This window comes from Cetorhinus maximus, chromosome 14, assembly GCF_964194155.1.
Source record: "Cetorhinus maximus chromosome 14, sCetMax3.hap1.1, whole genome shotgun sequence".
Classification (NCBI taxonomy): Eukaryota; Metazoa; Chordata; class Chondrichthyes; order Lamniformes; family Cetorhinidae; genus Cetorhinus; species Cetorhinus maximus.
In genome coordinates, this window is record NC_135892.1 from 24,620,890 (window position 1) to 24,639,015 (window position 18,126).

The 18,126-nt window shown below is 45.4% G+C and overlaps 5 non-coding genes and 5 pseudogenes across 5 annotated transcripts; all 10 read right to left on the reverse strand.

Annotated features, from left to right (window-relative positions):
- Nucleotides 1–1,068: 1,068 nt before the first annotated feature.
- LOC144690270 (U5 spliceosomal RNA) lies at nt 1,069–1,183 on the reverse strand. Its single transcript, XR_013578854.1, has one exon. It is a non-coding gene; the product is annotated as a U5 spliceosomal RNA (small nuclear RNA).
- A 911-nt stretch (nt 1,184–2,094) lies between these two features.
- On the reverse strand, nt 2,095–2,988 carry LOC144690096 (SAP30-binding protein pseudogene; annotated as a pseudogene).
- Nucleotides 2,989–4,683: 1,695 nt separating this feature from the next.
- Nucleotides 4,684–4,798, reverse strand: LOC144690271 (U5 spliceosomal RNA). Its single transcript, XR_013578855.1, has one exon. It is a non-coding gene; the product is annotated as a U5 spliceosomal RNA (small nuclear RNA).
- A 911-nt stretch (nt 4,799–5,709) lies between these two features.
- Nucleotides 5,710–6,603, reverse strand: LOC144690097 (SAP30-binding protein pseudogene; annotated as a pseudogene).
- A 1,695-nt stretch (nt 6,604–8,298) lies between these two features.
- On the reverse strand, nt 8,299–8,413 carry LOC144690272 (U5 spliceosomal RNA). The gene has a single exon (XR_013578856.1). It is a non-coding gene; the product is annotated as a U5 spliceosomal RNA (small nuclear RNA).
- A 911-nt stretch (nt 8,414–9,324) lies between these two features.
- Nucleotides 9,325–10,218, reverse strand: LOC144690029 (SAP30-binding protein pseudogene; annotated as a pseudogene).
- A 1,694-nt stretch (nt 10,219–11,912) lies between these two features.
- Nucleotides 11,913–12,027, reverse strand: LOC144690273 (U5 spliceosomal RNA). The gene has a single exon (XR_013578857.1). It is a non-coding gene; the product is annotated as a U5 spliceosomal RNA (small nuclear RNA).
- A 911-nt stretch (nt 12,028–12,938) lies between these two features.
- Nucleotides 12,939–13,832, reverse strand: LOC144690098 (SAP30-binding protein pseudogene; annotated as a pseudogene).
- A 1,695-nt stretch (nt 13,833–15,527) lies between these two features.
- Nucleotides 15,528–15,642, reverse strand: LOC144690276 (U5 spliceosomal RNA). Its single transcript, XR_013578858.1, has one exon. It is a non-coding gene; the product is annotated as a U5 spliceosomal RNA (small nuclear RNA).
- Nucleotides 15,643–16,553: 911 nt separating this feature from the next.
- Nucleotides 16,554–17,447, reverse strand: LOC144690030 (SAP30-binding protein pseudogene; annotated as a pseudogene).
- Nucleotides 17,448–18,126: the final 679 nt, after the last annotated feature.

Consider the following 18,126-nt stretch of genomic DNA (forward strand, 5'->3'; position numbering starts at 1 on the left):
TCAGTGGAGCAAAAAACAGAGTTAACCCCCCGCTGAACTTTTCACCGAATTGTGATAACTCTTGAAGCCTTTAAAAATAGCAGGTGGGTCCCGATTCTGTGATCCCTGACGTCGTTCCTTGGCTGTATGATTTTTGAGATTGCCTTAAAGGTTGCGGGCTAGTTCCTGTCAAAAGCCTGCACCTGGCAATCCCGCCCTGGCTGGCTCCATTGCGTAGATAGGCATGTCCTCCTCCTTTGTGGAAAAGTTTATGACGAAAAACACCTTTGACCACAAGTCCACCAGGCGAGTCTGTACATATCATCCTAGAGGCCCTGTGGGAAAAGGAGATGGTCGATCATGTTTGATGGTTCCCTGAGCAGACTGTCAAAGTTATTTGGCAGGATGCCTCATCACCGATCCATAGGTGCTCCTCCTTCGCTGTCCTTGACCGTGACTCGGACGGTGTTTGATACCCCATGGTATGGGGCTCGATTGGTCATAGCATTGTCTTCACGACCATGCCCTGGCAGAACCATGCTCATGGTCTGTCCCCTGCCAGGTAAGTACTTTCAAATAACTCACTCAAGTTATCGTGAAATACTTTGTAGATCTGCTGCTAATCAAGTGTTTTTTTTCTCAGGCCAGTGATTTTAATGTTAAACACCTGTTCCCTCCATATTAGAGTATGTCAATATAGTGCAGAGAGGATGGGGCCAGTGAAGTTGGGAAAGCATTGCTCAGGATAAAATAACATACAAAGTTAGATCCATGTACACAATCTTTATGCACAGACATATCTTGGGAGTATAGGAATTATTTTGGACAATTCATTTGGGTCTAGGTCCCTATTCCCCTCTCCCCTGTATTCATGACTGGTAGGCATAAATAGAACTTGCAATAATCTCATTGAAGCATTTACATGAGAAAAAAAAGACCCTTTGGCCCATCACGCAAACGCCAAGCACACGCAGAGCACTCTAAAAGCCAGTCATAATGCATAGTATTGGAGAAAGCTCCGAAAGAAACGCTCCCTCAGCAAATAATAATACCCGTAATAAGATCAATCTTTCTTTTGGTTCGTAAGACAGCCCCACTAAAGCAGGACCACTAAAAAATTAATTTAAACTCTGAGCACTCCTCTCCACGGAAATCTTTAGTAAAAGGCGAAAGATTTATACGATCTGAAGAGAAACCAGAGCATACTAAGCTATCGACCAACCCAACTCTCAACCCACCACGCACTTAGCTCTTTAACATCATACTGAACCAACGCACCGACAGTCAACTCCGACACTAGAGAAAGACCAATATAACTGACATGGAGTTTTATAAAAACAATCAACTAAAAATCGGTAGTAGCCTTTAAAAAGACGAATAACTATTAATCGTTCGCACAGCATTATAGTTATGTAAATGAGAGGGCGGGGCCTATGTGGCCGCTTCCCGCAGGAAGTTGATGTTGTAGAATGGATTGTGGGCACTGTATTTGTTGTTTAGTAAAAGCCTTTTTTTTAAAACATGAAAGTAAAAATCTTTTATTTGTGCTTCTACACTGCCGGCAGTTTACAATGCTTCATTACAATCATACATAAGTGTGCAGCGTGCGTTCACTCAGTCACTGTTTATAGCACAAGTGCGACAGGTTACAGCATGAGACAGACAGAAAGCAGCATCAATATCCAGACATGTAGGCTTGATTTCCAGACCTGTGATCACCAGCTGCCCTGTTGCCTCACCTTCCCCCTTCCCTATCTCCACCCTCTCCCCATCTTGCCCACCCAACCCATTCCACCCCTCAATCTCCTCCAGCTAGCCAATTTACAGGGTAAGTTACAGGTCACTATATGTCCAGTTTAGAGCCCTTCAGTATTGAAATTGCAGCCGCCGTTCCCCACTCATCAAGGAGGCGTAATGTTTTTTTAGGTTGACCGTATATGGGACATGAAGGACCCTAAATTGGGCAGTAAAGGACTCTTCCAACCTGTCTGTGAGCCAGCTGTAGAGATGAGAATCGGTAGCAGTAAGTAGGAAAAAGAAAGTTCTAGAATGTAAACCTGACCCATGAGGGCTTAACCTCAGCGGCCACCCAGAGACAGTACTCTCGACATGAGCTCATTGCTTGGCGTTCTTCACAATGGTCCCCACAGCGGAAATGACCGTGGTTTTTGCCCCGCTGGCACTGGTGGTTACCGTGACGACCCCTGGTAGCGTAGCGGTGGTGGTAATGATTGTCGGCTGAGCTATTGTCGTCGCAGGCACTGCAGAGTCCCATTTCCTCTTCCTTTTCTGGGAATCTGCCACGGTCGTGCTTGCTGTGGTTGTGGTGGCTGTGCCAGAACTGGTGTTGGTACCTGTTTTTGTTCTGGTCACAAATTCAATCTTTGCTCGCTCCTTCTTGACTTTCTCTATTTTGTCCATTTCTATTTTCTGGGCCTTGGCTAATGCCTCATAGTACGAGTCCTCTGACCATCCATGGGGGTCAAACATGTCCTTTGGGTAGTTTGTACCGTGTTCAACAATGCCACAGAACTGAATGAGTTTTTCATAAATGCTGGGGTTGCGGAACTCCTTTTTTCTCTGAATGATGTTGTTCATGTCAAGGCCTTCACTCAGCTTTCGGTCGTACAGCTTCTGAATTTTCTCCTGTAATTGATTGGAGCACCTCCCCATGGGCTCGGGAGGCAGTTTGATGTCATCAGGCGACATGTTCCTCACTTTTTCTGAAAACGAAGCAACCAGTTCCTGCGGATTCTTCTTCTCCATGTCGAGGATGTCTTTTAAACCATCTGCCTCCAGCAGCTCTGTTTCTGAATCTTCACCTTCCAGTGGACTGCTGCTCTCGTCCTCTTCCCCAAGCTCATCTGCCTGCTCCATTCTGCTGATATCATCATCGCCATATGCAGCAGACACCAGCCCTCCTTTCGTGGCGGTCTCCGTATCAGTTTCCGAGTCGGAATCATCCTCATAAGCGACGAGGGTGAGCAGAACATTTCGCTTGGTCGCCATTTTCGCTGGCGAAAGATTTATACCATCTGAAGAAAAACCAGAGTGTACTAATTTTCATGGCGCCACTTCCCTCTTCCCACCACGCCCTTAGCACTTTAACATCACACTAAGTAAACTATTGCCTGTCAACATTGATACCAGAGAACGACCAGTTTACTTGATATAGATTTTAATAAAAACAATTAACTAAAAATCACCAATGTCCTACAGAAAGAGGAATAACTGTTGACATATCACACAGCATTCTAGTTATGCAAATAAGTGGGCAGGGCCTACCTGACCACGTCCCAGGGAAGGAGAAGTTGTAGACTGTGGGTACTGTGCTGCTCAAGACGTTATCATTGCTTCCCTCAAACTCTTTGTGCAAGCTCCCATGAAAAGTGAGGGAAAGGAAGCCCAAAGTCTGGAGTAGTGAGCGACAGCAACTTCCAGAGGAAGAGGAGAGCAAGGTACTGCAGAGAGGAGTCATACAGCCTTGAAACGTTAACTCTGTTTCTCTCTCCACAGATGTTGCCGGATCTGCTGAGTTTTTCCCGCATTTTCTCTTTTTATTTAAGGCACTGCAGAGATTGGAAATCTGGGAAAAAAAAAATAAAGTGGTAGAAATACTCATTAGGTCTGGTAGCATCAGTGGAGCAAAAAACAGAGTTAACCCCCCGCTGAACTTTTCACCGAATTGTGATAACTCTTGAAGCCTTTAAAAATAGCAGGTGGGTCCCGATTCTGTGATCCCTGACGTCGTTCCTTGGCTGTATGATTTTTGAGATTGCCTTAAAGGTTGCGGGCTAGTTCCTGTCAAAAGCCTGCACCTGGCAATCCCGCCCTGGCTGGCTCCATTGCGTAGATAGGCATGTCCTCCTCCTTTGTGGAAAAGTTTATGACGAAAAACACCTTTGACCACAAGTCCACCAGGCGAGTCTGTACATATCATCCTAGAGGCCCTGTGGGAAAAGGAGATGGTCGATCATGTTTGATGGTTCCCTGAGCAGACTGTCAAAGTTATTTGGCAGGATGCCTCATCACCGATCCATAGGTGCTCCTCCTTCGCTGTCCTTGACCGTGACTCGGACGGTGTTTGATACCCCATGGTATGGGGCTCGATTGGTCATAGCATTGTCTTCACGACCATGCCCTGGCAGAACCATGCTCATGGTCTGTCCCCTGCCAGGTAAGTACTTTCAAATAACTCACTCAAGTTATCGTGAAATACTTTGTAGATCTGCTGCTAATCAAGTGTTTTTTTTCTCAGGCCAGTGATTTTAATGTTAAACACCTGTTCCCTCCATATTAGAGTATGTCAATATAGTGCAGAGAGGATGGGGCCAGTGAAGTTGGGAAAGCATTGCTCAGGATAAAATAACATACAAAGTTAGATCCATGTACACAATCTTTATGCACAGACATATCTTGGGAGTATAGGAATTATTTTGGACAATTCATTTGGGTCTAGGTCCCTATTCCCCTCTCCCCTGTATTCATGACTGGTAGGCATAAATAGAACTTGCAATAATCTCATTGAAGCATTTACATGAGAAAAAAAAGACCCTTTGGCCCATCACGCAAACGCCAAGCACACGCAGAGCACTCTAAAAGCCAGTCATAATGCATAGTATTGGAGAAAGCTCCGAAAGAAACGCTCCCTCAGCAAATAATAATACCCGTAATAAGATCAATCTTTCTTTTGGTTCGTAAGACAGCCCCACTAAAGCAGGACCACTAAAAAATTAATTTAAACTCTGAGCACTCCTCTCCACGGAAATCTTTAGTAAAAGGCGAAAGATTTATACGATCTGAAGAGAAACCAGAGCATACTAAGCTATCGACCAACCCAACTCTCAACCCACCACGCACTTAGCTCTTTAACATCATACTGAACCAACGCACCGACAGTCAACTCCGACACTAGAGAAAGACCAATATAACTGACATGGAGTTTTATAAAAACAATCAACTAAAAATCGGTAGTAGCCTTTAAAAAGACGAATAACTATTAATCGTTCGCACAGCATTATAGTTATGTAAATGAGAGGGCGGGGCCTATGTGGCCGCTTCCCGCAGGAAGTTGATGTTGTAGAATGGATTGTGGGCACTGTATTTGTTGTTTAGTAAAAGCCTTTTTTTTAAAACATGAAAGTAAAAATCTTTTATTTGTGCTTCTACACTGCCGGCAGTTTACAATGCTTCATTACAATCATACATAAGTGTGCAGCGTGCGTTCACTCAGTCACTGTTTATAGCACAAGTGCGACAGGTTACAGCATGAGACAGACAGAAAGCAGCATCAATATCCAGACATGTAGGCTTGATTTCCAGACCTGTGATCACCAGCTGCCCTGTTGCCTCACCTTCCCCCTTCCCTATCTCCACCCTCTCCCCATCTTGCCCACCCAACCCATTCCACCCCTCAATCTCCTCCAGCTAGCCAATTTACAGGGTAAGTTACAGGTCACTATATGTCCAGTTTAGAGCCCTTCAGTATTGAAATTGCAGCCGCCGTTCCCCACTCATCAAGGAGGCGTAATGTTTTTTTAGGTTGACCGTATATGGGACATGAAGGACCCTAAATTGGGCAGTAAAGGACTCTTCCAACCTGTCTGTGAGCCAGCTGTAGAGATGAGAATCGGTAGCAGTAAGTAGGAAAAAGAAAGTTCTAGAATGTAAACCTGACCCATGAGGGCTTAACCTCAGCGGCCACCCAGAGACAGTACTCTCGACATGAGCTCATTGCTTGGCGTTCTTCACAATGGTCCCCACAGCGGAAATGACCGTGGTTTTTGCCCCGCTGGCACTGGTGGTTACCGTGACGACCCCTGGTAGCGTAGCGGTGGTGGTAATGATTGTCGGCTGAGCTATTGTCGTCGCAGGCACTGCAGAGTCCCATTTCCTCTTCCTTTTCTGGGAATCTGCCACGGTCGTGCTTGCTGTGGTTGTGGTGGCTGTGCCAGAACTGGTGTTGGTACCTGTTTTTGTTCTGGTCACAAATTCAATCTTTGCTCGCTCCTTCTTGACTTTCTCTATTTTGTCCATTTCTATTTTCTGGGCCTTGGCTAATGCCTCATAGTACGAGTCCTCTGACCATCCATGGGGGTCAAACATGTCCTTTGGGTAGTTTGTACCGTGTTCAACAATGCCACAGAACTGAATGAGTTTTTCATAAATGCTGGGGTTGCGGAACTCCTTTTTTCTCTGAATGATGTTGTTCATGTCAAGGCCTTCACTCAGCTTTCGGTCGTACAGCTTCTGAATTTTCTCCTGTAATTGATTGGAGCACCTCCCCATGGGCTCGGGAGGCAGTTTGATGTCATCAGGCGACATGTTCCTCACTTTTTCTGAAAACGAAGCAACCAGTTCCTGCGGATTCTTCTTCTGCACGTCGAGGATGTCTTTTAAACCATCTGCCTCCAGCAGCTCTGTTTCTGAATCTTCACCTTCCAGTGGACTGCTGCTCTCGTCCTCTTCCCCAAGCTCATCTGCCTGCTCCATTCTGCTGATATCATCATCGCCATATGCAGCAGACACCAGCCCTCCTTTCGTGGCGGTCTCCGTATCAGTTTCCGAGTCGGAATCATCCTCATAAGCGACGAGGGTGAGCAGAACATTTCGCTTGGTCGCCATTTTCGCTGGCGAAAGATTTATACCATCTGAAGAAAAACCAGAGTGTACTAATTTTCATGGCGCCACTTCCCTCTTCCCACCACGCCCTTAGCACTTTAACATCACACTAAGTAAACTATTGCCTGTCAACATTGATACCAGAGAACGACCAGTTTACTTGATATAGATTTTAATAAAAACAATTAACTAAAAATCACCAATGTCCTACAGAAAGAGGAATAACTGTTGACATATCACACAGCATTCTAGTTATGCAAATAAGTGGGCAGGGCCTACCTGACCACGTCCCAGGGAAGGAGAAGTTGTAGACTGTGGGTACTGTGCTGCTCAAGACGTTATCATTGCTTCCCTCAAACTCTTTGTGCAAGCTCCCATGAAAAGTGAGGGAAAGGAAGCCCAAAGTCTGGAGTAGTGAGCGACAGCAACTTCCAGAGGAAGAGGAGAGCAAGGTACTGCAGAGAGGAGTCATACAGCCTTGAAACGTTAACTCTGTTTCTCTCTCCACAGATGTTGCCGGATCTGCTGAGTTTTTCCCGCATTTTCTCTTTTTATTTAAGGCACTGCAGAGATTGGAAATCTGGAAAAAAAAAAATAAAGTGGTAGAAATACTCATTAGGTCTGGTAGCATCAGTGGAGCAAAAAACAGAGTTAACCCCCCGCTGAACTTTTCACCGAATTGTGATAACTCTTGAAGCCTTTAAAAATAGCAGGTGGGTCCCGATTCTGTGATCCCTGACGTCGTTCCTTGGCTGTATGATTTTTGAGATTGCCTTAAAGGTTGCGGGCTAGTTCCTGTCAAAAGCCTGCACCTGGCAATCCCGCCCTGGCTGGCTCCATTGCGTAGATAGGCATGTCCTCCTCCTTTGTGGAAAAGTTTATGACGAAAAACACCTTTGACCACAAGTCCACCAGGCGAGTCTGTACATATCATCCTAGAGGCCCTGTGGGAAAAGGAGATGGTCGATCATGTTTGATGGTTCCCTGAGCAGACTGTCAAAGTTATTTGGCAGGATGCCTCATCACCGATCCATAGGTGCTCCTCCTTCGCTGTCCTTGACCGTGACTCGGACGGTGTTTGATACCCCATGGTATGGGGCTCGATTGGTCATAGCATTGGCTTCACGACCATGCCCTGGCAGAACCATGCTCATGGTCTGTCCCCTGCCAGGTAAGTACTTTCAAATAACTCACTCAAGTTATCGTGAAATACTTTGTAGATCTGCTGCTAATCAAGTGTTTTTTTTCTCAGGCCAGTGATTTTAATGTTAAACACCTGTTCCCTCCATATTAGAGTATGTCAATATAGTGCAGAGAGGATGGGGCCAGTGAAGTTGGGAAAGCATTGCTCAGGATAAAATAACATACAAAGTTAGATCCATGTACACAATCTTTATGCACAGACATATCTTGGGAGTATAGGAATTATTTTGGACAATTCATTTGGGTCTAGGTCCCTATTCCCCTCTCCCCTGTATTCATGACTGGTAGGCATAAATAGAACTTGCAATAATCTCATTGAAGCATTTACATGAGAAAAAAAAGACCCTTTGGCCCATCACGCAAACGCCAAGCACACGCAGAGCACTCTAAAAGCCAGTCATAATGCATAGTATTGGAGAAAGCTCCGAAAGAAACGCTCCCTCAGCAAATAATAATACCCGTAATAAGATCAATCTTTCTTTTGGTTCGTAAGACAGCCCCACTAAAGCAGGACCACTAAAAAATTAATTTAAACTCTGAGCACTCCTCTCCACGGAAATCTTTAGTAAAAGGCGAAAGATTTATACGATCTGAAGAGAAACCAGAGCATACTAAGCTATCGACCAACCCAACTCTCAACCCACCACGCACTTAGCTCTTTAACATCATACTGAACCAACGCACCGACAGTCAACTCCGACACTAGAGAAAGACCAATATAACTGACATGGAGTTTTATAAAAACAATCAACTAAAAATCGGTAGTAGCCTTTAAAAAGACGAATAACTATTAATCGTTCGCACAGCATTATAGTTATGTAAATGAGAGGGCGGGGCCTATGTGGCCGCTTCCCGCAGGAAGTTGATGTTGTAGAATGGATTGTGGGCACTGTATTTGTTGTTTAGTAAAAGCCTTTTTTTTAAAACATGAAAGTAAAAATCTTTTATTTGTGCTTCTACACTGCCGGCAGTTTACAATGCTTCATTACAATCATACATAAGTGTGCAGCGTGCGTTCACTCAGTCACTGTTTATAGCACAAGTGCGACAGGTTACAGCATGAGACAGACAGAAAGCAGCATCAATATCCAGACATGTAGGCTTGATTTCCAGACCTGTGATCACCAGCTGCCCTGTTGCCTCACCTTCCCCCTTCCCTATCTCCACCCTCTCCCCATCATGCCCACCCAACCCATTCCACCCCTCAATCTCCTCCAGCTAGCCAATTTACAGGGTAAGTTACAGGTCACTATATGTCCAGTTTAGAGCCCTTCAGTATTGAAATTGCAGCCGCCGTTCCCCACTCATCAAGGAGGCGTAATGTTTTTTTAGGTTGACCGTATATGGGACATGAAGGACCCTAAATTGGGCAGTAAAGGACTCTTCCAACCTGTCTGTGAGCCAGCTGTAGAGATGAGAATCGGTAGCAGTAAGTAGGAAAAAGAAAGTTCTAGAATGTAAACCTGACCCATGAGGGCTTAACCTCAGCGGCCACCCAGAGACAGTACTCTCGACATGAGCTCATTGCTTGGCGTTCTTCACAATGGTCCCCACAGCGGAAATGACCGTGGTTTTTGCCCCGCTGGCACTGGTGGTTACCGTGACGACCCCTGGTAGCGTAGCGGTGGTGGTAATGATTGTCGGCTGAGCTATTGTCGTCGCAGGCACTGCAGAGTCCCATTTCCTCTTCCTTTTCTGGGAATCTGCCACGGTCGTGCTTGCTGTGGTTGTGGTGGCTGTGCCAGAACTGGTGTTGGTTCCTGTTTTTGTTCTGGTCACAAATTCAATCTTTGCTCGCTCCTTCTTGACTTTCTCTATTTTGTCCATTTCTATTTTCTGGGCCTTGGCTAATGCCTCATAGTACGAGTCCTCTGACCATCCATGGGGGTCAAACATGTCCTTTGGGTAGATTGTACCGTGTTCAACAATGCCACAGAACTGAATGAGTTTTTCATAAATGCTGGGGTTGCGGAACTCCTTTTTTCTCTGAATGATGTTGTTCATGTCAAGGCCTTCACTCAGCTTTCGGTCGTACAGCTTCTGAATTTTCTCCTGTAATTGATTGGAGCACCTCCCCATGGGCTCGGGAGGCAGTTTGATGTCATCAGGCGACATGTTCCTCACTTTTTCTGAAAACGAAGCAACCAGTTCCTGCGGATTCTTCTTCTGCACGTCGAGGATGTCTTTTAAACCATCTGCCTCCAGCAGCTCTGTTTCTGAATCTTCACCTTCCAGTGGACTGCTGCTCTCGTCCTCTTCCCCAAGCTCATCTGCCTGCTCCATTCTGCTGATATCATCATCGCCATATGCAGCAGACACCAGCCCTCCTTTCGTGGCGGTCTCCGTATCAGTTTCCGAGTCGGAATCATCCTCATAAGCGACGAGGGTGAGCAGATCATTTCGCTTGGTCGCCATTTTCGCTGGCGAAAGATTTATACCATCTGAGGAAAAACCAGAGTGTACTAATTTTCATGGCGCCACTTCCCTCTACCCACCACGCCCTTAGCACTTTAACATCACACTAAGTAAACTATTGACTGTCAACATTGATACCAGAGAACGACCAGTTTACTTGATATAGATTTTAATAAAAACAATTAACTAAAAATCACCAATGTCCTACAGAAAGAGGAATAACTGTTGACATATCACACAGCATTCTAGTTATGCAAATATGTGGGCAGGGCCTACCTGACCACGTCCCAGGGAAGGAGAAGTTGTAGACTGTGGGTACTGTGCTGCTCAAGACGTTATCATTGCTTCCCTCAAACTCTTTGTGCAAGCTCCCATGAAAAGTGAGGGAAAGGAAGCCCAAAGTCTGGAGTAGTGAGCGACAGCAACTTCCAGAGGAAGAGGAGAGCAAGGTACTGCAGAGAGGAGTCATACAGCCTTGAAACGTTAACTCTGTTTCTCTCTCCACAGATGTTGCCGGATCTGCTGAGTTTTTCCCGCATTTTCTCTTTTTATTTAAGGCACTGCAGAGATTGGAAATCTGGAAAAAAAAAATAAAGTGGTAGAAATACTCATTAGGTCTGGTAGCATCAGTGGAGCAAAAAACAGAGTTAACCCCCCGCTGAACTTTTCACCGAATTGTGATAACTCTTGAAGCCTTTAAAAATAGCAGGTGGGTCCCGATTCTGTGATCCCTGACGTCGTTCCTTGGCTGTATGATTTTTGAGATTGCCTTAAAGGTTGCGGGCTAGTTCCTGTCAAGAGCCTGCACCTGGCAATCCCGCCCTGGCTGGCTCCATTGCGTAGATAGGCATGTCCTCCTCCTTTGTGGAAAAGTTTATGACGAAAAACACCTTTGACCACAAGTCCACCAGGCGAGTCTGTACATATCATCCTAGAGGCCCTGTGGGAAAAGGAGATGGTCGATCATGTTTGATGGTTCCCTGAGCAGACTGTCAAAGTTATTTGGCAGGATGCCTCATCACCGATCCATAGGTGCTCCTCCTTCGCTGTCCTTGACCGTGACTCGGACGGTGTTTGATACCCCATGGTATGGGGCTCGATTGGTCATAGCATTGTCTTCACGACCATGCCCTGGCAGAACCATGCTCATGGTCTGTCCCCTGCCAGGTAAGTACTTTCAAATAACTCACTCAAGTTATCGTGAAATACTTTGTAGATCTGCTGCTAATCAAGTGTTTTTTTTCTCAGGCCAGTGATTTTAATGTTAAACACCTGTTCCCTCCATATTAGAGTATGTCAATATAGTGCAGAGAGGATGGGGCCAGTGAAGTTGGGAAAGCATTGCTCAGGATAAAATAACATACAAAGTTAGATCCATGTACACAATCTTTATGCACAGACATAGCTTGGGAGTATAGGAATTATTTTGGACAATTCATTTGGGTCTAGGTCCCTATTCCCCTCTCCCCTGTATTCATGACTGGTAGGCATAAATAGAACTTGCAATAATCTCATTGAAGCATTTACATGAGAAAAAAAAGACCCTTTGGCCCATCACGCAAACGCCAAGCACACGCAGAGCACTCTAAAAGCCAGTCATAATGCATAGTATTGGAGAAAGCTCCGAAAGAAACGCTCCCTCAGCAAATAATAATACCCGTAATAAGATCAATCTTTCTTTTGGTTCGTAAGACAGCCCCACTAAAGCAGGACCACTAAAAAATTAATTTAAACTCTGAGCACTCCTCTCCACGGAAATCTTTAGTAAAAGGCGAAAGATTTATACGATCTGAAGAGAAACCAGAGCATACTGAGCTATCGACCAACCCAACTCTCAACCCACCACGCACTTAGCTCTTTAACATCATACTGAACCAACGCACCGACAGTCAACTCCGACACTAGAGAAAGACCAATATAACTGACATGGAGTTTTATAAAAACAATCAACTAAAAAACGGTAGTAGCCTTTAAAAAGACGAATAACTATTAATCGTTCGCACAGCATTATAGTTATGTAAATGAGAGGGCGGGGCCTATGTGGCCGCTTCCCGCAGGAAGTTGATGTTGTAGAATGGATTGTGGGCACTGTATTTGTTGTTTAGTAAAAGCCTTTTTTTTAAAACATGAAAGTAAAAATCTTTTATTTGTGCTTCTACACTTCCGGCAGTTTACAATGCTTCATTACAATCATACATAAGTGTGCAGCGTGCGTTCACTCAGTCACTGTTTATAGCACAAGTGCAACAGGTTACAGCATGAGACAGACAGAAAGCAGCATCAATATCCAGACATGTAGGCTTGATTTCCAGACCTGTGATCACCAGCTGCCCTGTTGCCTCACCTTCCCCCTTCCCTATCTCCACCCTCTCCCCATCTTGCCCACCCAACCCATTCCACCCCTCAATCTCCTCCAGCTAGCCAATTTACAGGGTAAGTTACAGGTCACTATATGTCCAGTTTAGAGCCCTTCAGTATTGAAATTGCAACCGCCGTTCCCCACTCATCAAGGAGGCGTAATGTTTTTTTAGGTTGACCGTATATGGGACATGAAGGACCCTAAATTGGGCAGTAAAGGACTCTTCCAACCTGTCTGTGAGCCAGCTGTAGAGATGAGAATCGGTAGCAGTAAGTAGGAAAAAGAAAGTTCTAGAATGTAAACCTGACCCATGAGGGCTTAACCTCAGCGGCCACCCAGAGACAGTACTCTCAACATGAGCTCATTGCTTGGCTTTCTTCACAATGGTCCCCACAGCGGAAATGACCGTGGTTTTTGCCCCGCTGGCACTGGTGGTTACCGTGACGACCCCTGGTAGCGTAGCGGTGGTGGTAATGATTGTCGGCTGAGCTATTGTCGTCGCAGGCACTGCAGAGTCCCATTTCCTCTTCCTTTTCTGGGAATCTGCCACGGTCGTGCTTGCTGTGGTTGTGGTGGCTGTGCCAGAACTGGTGTTGGTTCCTGTTTTTGTTCTGGTCACAAATTCAATCTTTGCTCGCTCCTTCTTGACTTTCTCTATTTTGTCCATTTCTATTTTCTGGGCCTTGGCTAATGCCTCATAGTACGAGTCCTCTGACCATCCATGGGGGTCAAACATGTCCTTTGGGTAGTTTGTACCGTGTTCAACAATGCCACAGAACTGAATGAGTTTTTCATAAATGCTGGGGTTGCGGAACTCCTTTTTTCTCTGAATGATGTTGTTCATGTCAAGGCCTTCACTCAGCTTTCGGTCGTACAGCTTCTGAATTTTCTCCTGTAATTGATTGGAGCACCTCCCCATGGGCTCGGGAGGCAGTTTGATGTCATCAGGCGACATGTTCCTCACTTTTTCTGAAAACGAAGCAACCAGTTCCTGCGGATTCTTCTTCTGCACGTCGAGGATGTCTTTTAAACCATCTGCCTCCAGCAGCTCTGTTTCTGAATCTTCACCTTCCAGTGGACTGCTGCTCTCGTCCTCTTCCCCAAGCTCATCTGCCTGCTCCATTCTGCTGATATCATCATCGCCATATGCAGCAGACACCAGCCCTCCTTTCGTGGCGGTCTCCGTATCAGTTTCCGAGTCGGAATCATCCTCATAAGCGACGAGGGTGAGCAGATCATTTCGCTTGGTCGCCATTTTCGCTGGCGAAAGATTTATACCATCTGAAGAAAAACCAGAGTGTACTAATTTTCATGGCGCCACTTCTCTCTTCCCACCACGCCCTTAGCACTTTAACATCACACTAAGTAAACTATTGACTGTCAACATTGATACCAGAGAACGACCAGTTTACTTGATATAGATTTTAATAAAAGCAATTAACTAAAAATCACCAATGTCCTACAGAAAGAGGAATAACTGTTGACATATCACACAGCATTCTAGTTATGCAAATATGTGGGCAGGGCCTACCTGACCACGTCCCAGGGAAGGAGAAGTTGTAGACTGTGGGTACTGTGCTGCTCAAGACGTTATCATTGCTTCCCTCAAACTCTTTGTGCAAGCTCCCATGAAAAGTGAGGGAAAGGAAGCCCAAAGTCTGGAGTAGTGAGCGACAGCAACTTCCAGAGGAAGAGGAGAGCAAGGTACTGCAGAGAGGAGTCATACAGCCTTGAAACGTTAACTCTGTTTCTCTCTCCACAGATGTTGCCGGATCTGCTGAGTTTTTCCCGCATTTTCTCTTTTTATTTAAGGCACTGCAGAGATTGGAAATCTGGGAAAAAAAAAATAAAGTGGTAGAAATACTCATTAGGTCTGGTAGCATCAGTGGAGCAAAAAACAGAGTTAACCCCCCGCTGAACTTTTCACCGAATTGTGATAACTCTTGAAGCCTTTAAAAATAGCAGGTGGGTCCCGATTCTGTGATCCCTGACGTCGTTCCTTGGCTGTATGATTTTTGAGATTGCCTTAAAGGTTGCGGGCTAGTTCCTGTCAAAAGCCTGCACCTGGCAATCCCGCCCTGGCTGGCTCCATTGCGTAGATAGGCATGTCCTCCTCCTTTGTGGAAAAGTTTATGACGAAAAACACCTTTGACCACAAGTCCACCAGGCGAGTCTGTACATATCATCCTAGAGGCCCTGTGGGAAAAGGAGATGGTCGATCATGTTTGATGGTTCCCTGAGCAGACTGTCAAAGTTATTTGGCAGGATGCCTCATCACCGATCCATAGGTGCTCCTCCTTCGCTGTCCTTGACCGTGACTCGGACGGTGTTTGATACCCCATGGTATGGGGCTCGATTGGTCATAGCATTGGCTTCACGACCATGCCCTGGCAGAACCATGCTCATGGTCTGTCCCCTGCCAGGTAAGTACTTTCAAATAACTCACTCAAGTTATCGTGAAATACTTTGTAGATCTGCTGCTAATCAAGTGTTTTTTTTCTCAGGCCAGTGATTTTAATGTTAAACACCTGTTCCCTCCATATTAGAGTATGTCAATATAGTGCAGAGAGGATGGGGCCAGTGAAGTTGGGAAAGCATTGCTCAGGATAAAATAACATACAAAGTTAGATCCATGTACACAATCTTTATGCACAGACATATCTTGGGAGTATAGGAATTATTTTGGACAATTCATTTGGGTCTAGGTCCCTATTCCCCTCTCCCCTGTATTCATGACTGGTAGGCATAAATAGAACTTGCAATAATCTCATTGAAGCATTTACATGAGAAAAAAAAGACCCTTTGGCCCATCACGCAAACGCCAAGCACACGCAGAGCACTCTAAAAGCCAGTCATAATGCATAGTATTGGAGAAAGCTCCGAAAGAAACGCTCCCTCAGCAAATAATAATACCCGTAATAAGATCAATCTTTCTTTTGGTTCGTAAGACAGCCCCACTAAAGCAGGACCACTAAAAAATTAATTTAAACTCTGAGCACTCCTCTCCACGGAAATCTTTAGTAAAAGGCGAAAGATTTATACGATCTGAAGAGAAACCAGAGCATACTAAGCTATCGACCAACCCAACTCTCAACCCACCACGCACTTAGCTCTTTAACATCATACTGAACCAACGCACCGACAGTCAACTCCGACACTAGAGAAAGACCAATATAACTGACATGGAGTTTTATAAAAACAATCAACTAAAAATCGGTAGTAGCCTTTAAAAAGACGAATAACTATTAATCGTTCGCACAGCATTATAGTTATGTAAATGAGAGGGCGGGGCCTATGTGGCCGCTTCCCGCAGGAAGTTGATGTTGTAGAATGGATTGTGGGCACTGTATTTGTTGTTTAGTAAAAGCCTTTTTTTTAAAACATGAAAGTAAAAATCTTTTATTTGTGCTTCTACACTGCCGGCAGTTTACAATGCTTCATTACAATCATACATAAGTGTGCAGCGTGCGTTCACTCAGTCACTGTTTATAGCACAAGTGCGACAGGTTACAGCATGAGACAGACAGAAAGCAGCATCAATATCCAGACATGTAGGCTTGATTTCCAGACCTGTGATCACCAGCTGCCCTGTTGCCTCACCTTCCCCCTTCCCTATCTCCACCCTCTCCCCATCTTGCCCACCCAACCCATTCCACCCCTCAATCTCCTCCAGCTAGCCAATTTACAGGGTAAGTTACAGGTCACTATATGTCCAGTTTAGAGCCCTTCAGTATTGAAATTGCAGCCGCCGTTCCCCACTCATCAAGGAGGCGTAATGTTTTTTTAGGTTGACCGTATATGGGACATGAAGGACCCTAAATTGGGCAGTAAAGGACTCTTCCAACCTGTCTGTGAGCCAGCTGTAGAGATGAGAATCGGTAGCAGTAAGTAGGAAAAAGAAAGTTCTAGAATGTAAACCTGACCCATGAGGGCTTAACCTCAGCGGCCACCCAGAGACAGTACTCTCGACATGAGCTCATTGCTTGGCGTTCTTCACAATGGTCCCCACAGCGGAAATGACCGTGGTTTTTGCCCCGCTGGCACTGGTGGTTACCGTGACGACCCCTGGTAGCGTAGCGGTGGTGGTAATGATTGTCGGCTGAGCTATTGTCGTCGCAGGCACTGCAGAGTCCCATTTCCTCTTCCTTTTCTGGGAATCTGCCACGGTCGTGCTTGCTGTGGTTGTGGTGGCTGTGCCAGAACTGGTGTTGGTTCCTGTTTTTGTTCTGGTCACAAATTCAATCTTTGCTCGCTCCTTCTTGACTTTCTCTATTTTGTCCATTTCTATTTTCTGGGCCTTGGCTAATGCCTCATAGTACGAGTCCTCTGACCATCCATGGGGGTCAAACATGTCCTTTGGGTAGATTGTACCGTGTTCAACAATGCCACAGAACTGAATGAGTTTTTCATAAATGCTGGGGTTGCGGAACTCCTTTTTTCTCTGAATGATGTTGTTCATGTCAAGGCCTTCACTCAGCTTTCGGTCGTACAGCTTCTGAATTTTCTCCTGTAATTGATTGGAGCACCTCCCCATGGGCTCGGGAGGCAGTTTGATGTCATCAGGCGACATGTTCCTCACTTTTTCTGAAAACGAAGCAACCAGTTCCTGCGGATTCTTCTTCTGCACGTCGAGGATGTCTTTTAAACCATCTGCCTCCAGCAGCTCTGTTTCTGAATCTTCACCTTCCAGTGGACTGCTGCTCTCGTCCTCTTCCCCAAGCTCATCTGCCTGCTCCATTCTGCTGATATCATCATCGCCATATGCAGCAGACACCAGCCCTCCTTTCGTGGCGGTCTCCGTATCAGTTTCCGAGTCGGAATCATCCTCATAAGCGACGAGGGTGAGCAGATCATTTCGCTTGGTCGCCATTTTCGCTGGCGAAAGATTTATACCATCTGAGGAAAAACCAGAGTGTACTAATTTTCATGGCGCCACTTCCCTCTACCCACCACGCCCTTAGCACTTTAACATCACACTAAGTAAACTATTGACTGTCAACATTGATACCAGAGAACGACCAGTTTACTTGATATAGATTTTAATAAAAACAATTAACTAAAAATCACCAATGTCCTACAGAAAGAGGAATAACTGTTGACATATCACACAGCATTCTAGTTATGCAAATATGTGGGCAGGGCCTACCTGACCACGTCCCAGGGAAGGAGAAGTTGTAGACTGTGGGTACTGTGCTGCTCAAGACGTTATCATTGCTTCCCTCAAACTCTTTGTGCAAGCTCCCATGAAAAGTGAGGGAAAGGAAGCCCAAAGTCTGGAGTAGTGAGCGACAGCAACTTCCAGAGGAAGAGGAGAGCAAGGTACTGCAGAGAGGAGTCATACAGCCTTGAAACGTTAACTCTGTTTCTCTCTCCACAGATGTTGCCGGATCTGCTGAGTTTTTCCCGCATTTTCTCTTTTTATTTAAGGCACTGCAGAGATTGGAAATCTGGGAAAAAAAAAATAAAGTGGTAGAAATACTCATTAGGTCTGGTAGCATCAGTGGAGCAAAAAACAGAGTTAACCCCCCGCTGAACTTTTCACCGAATTG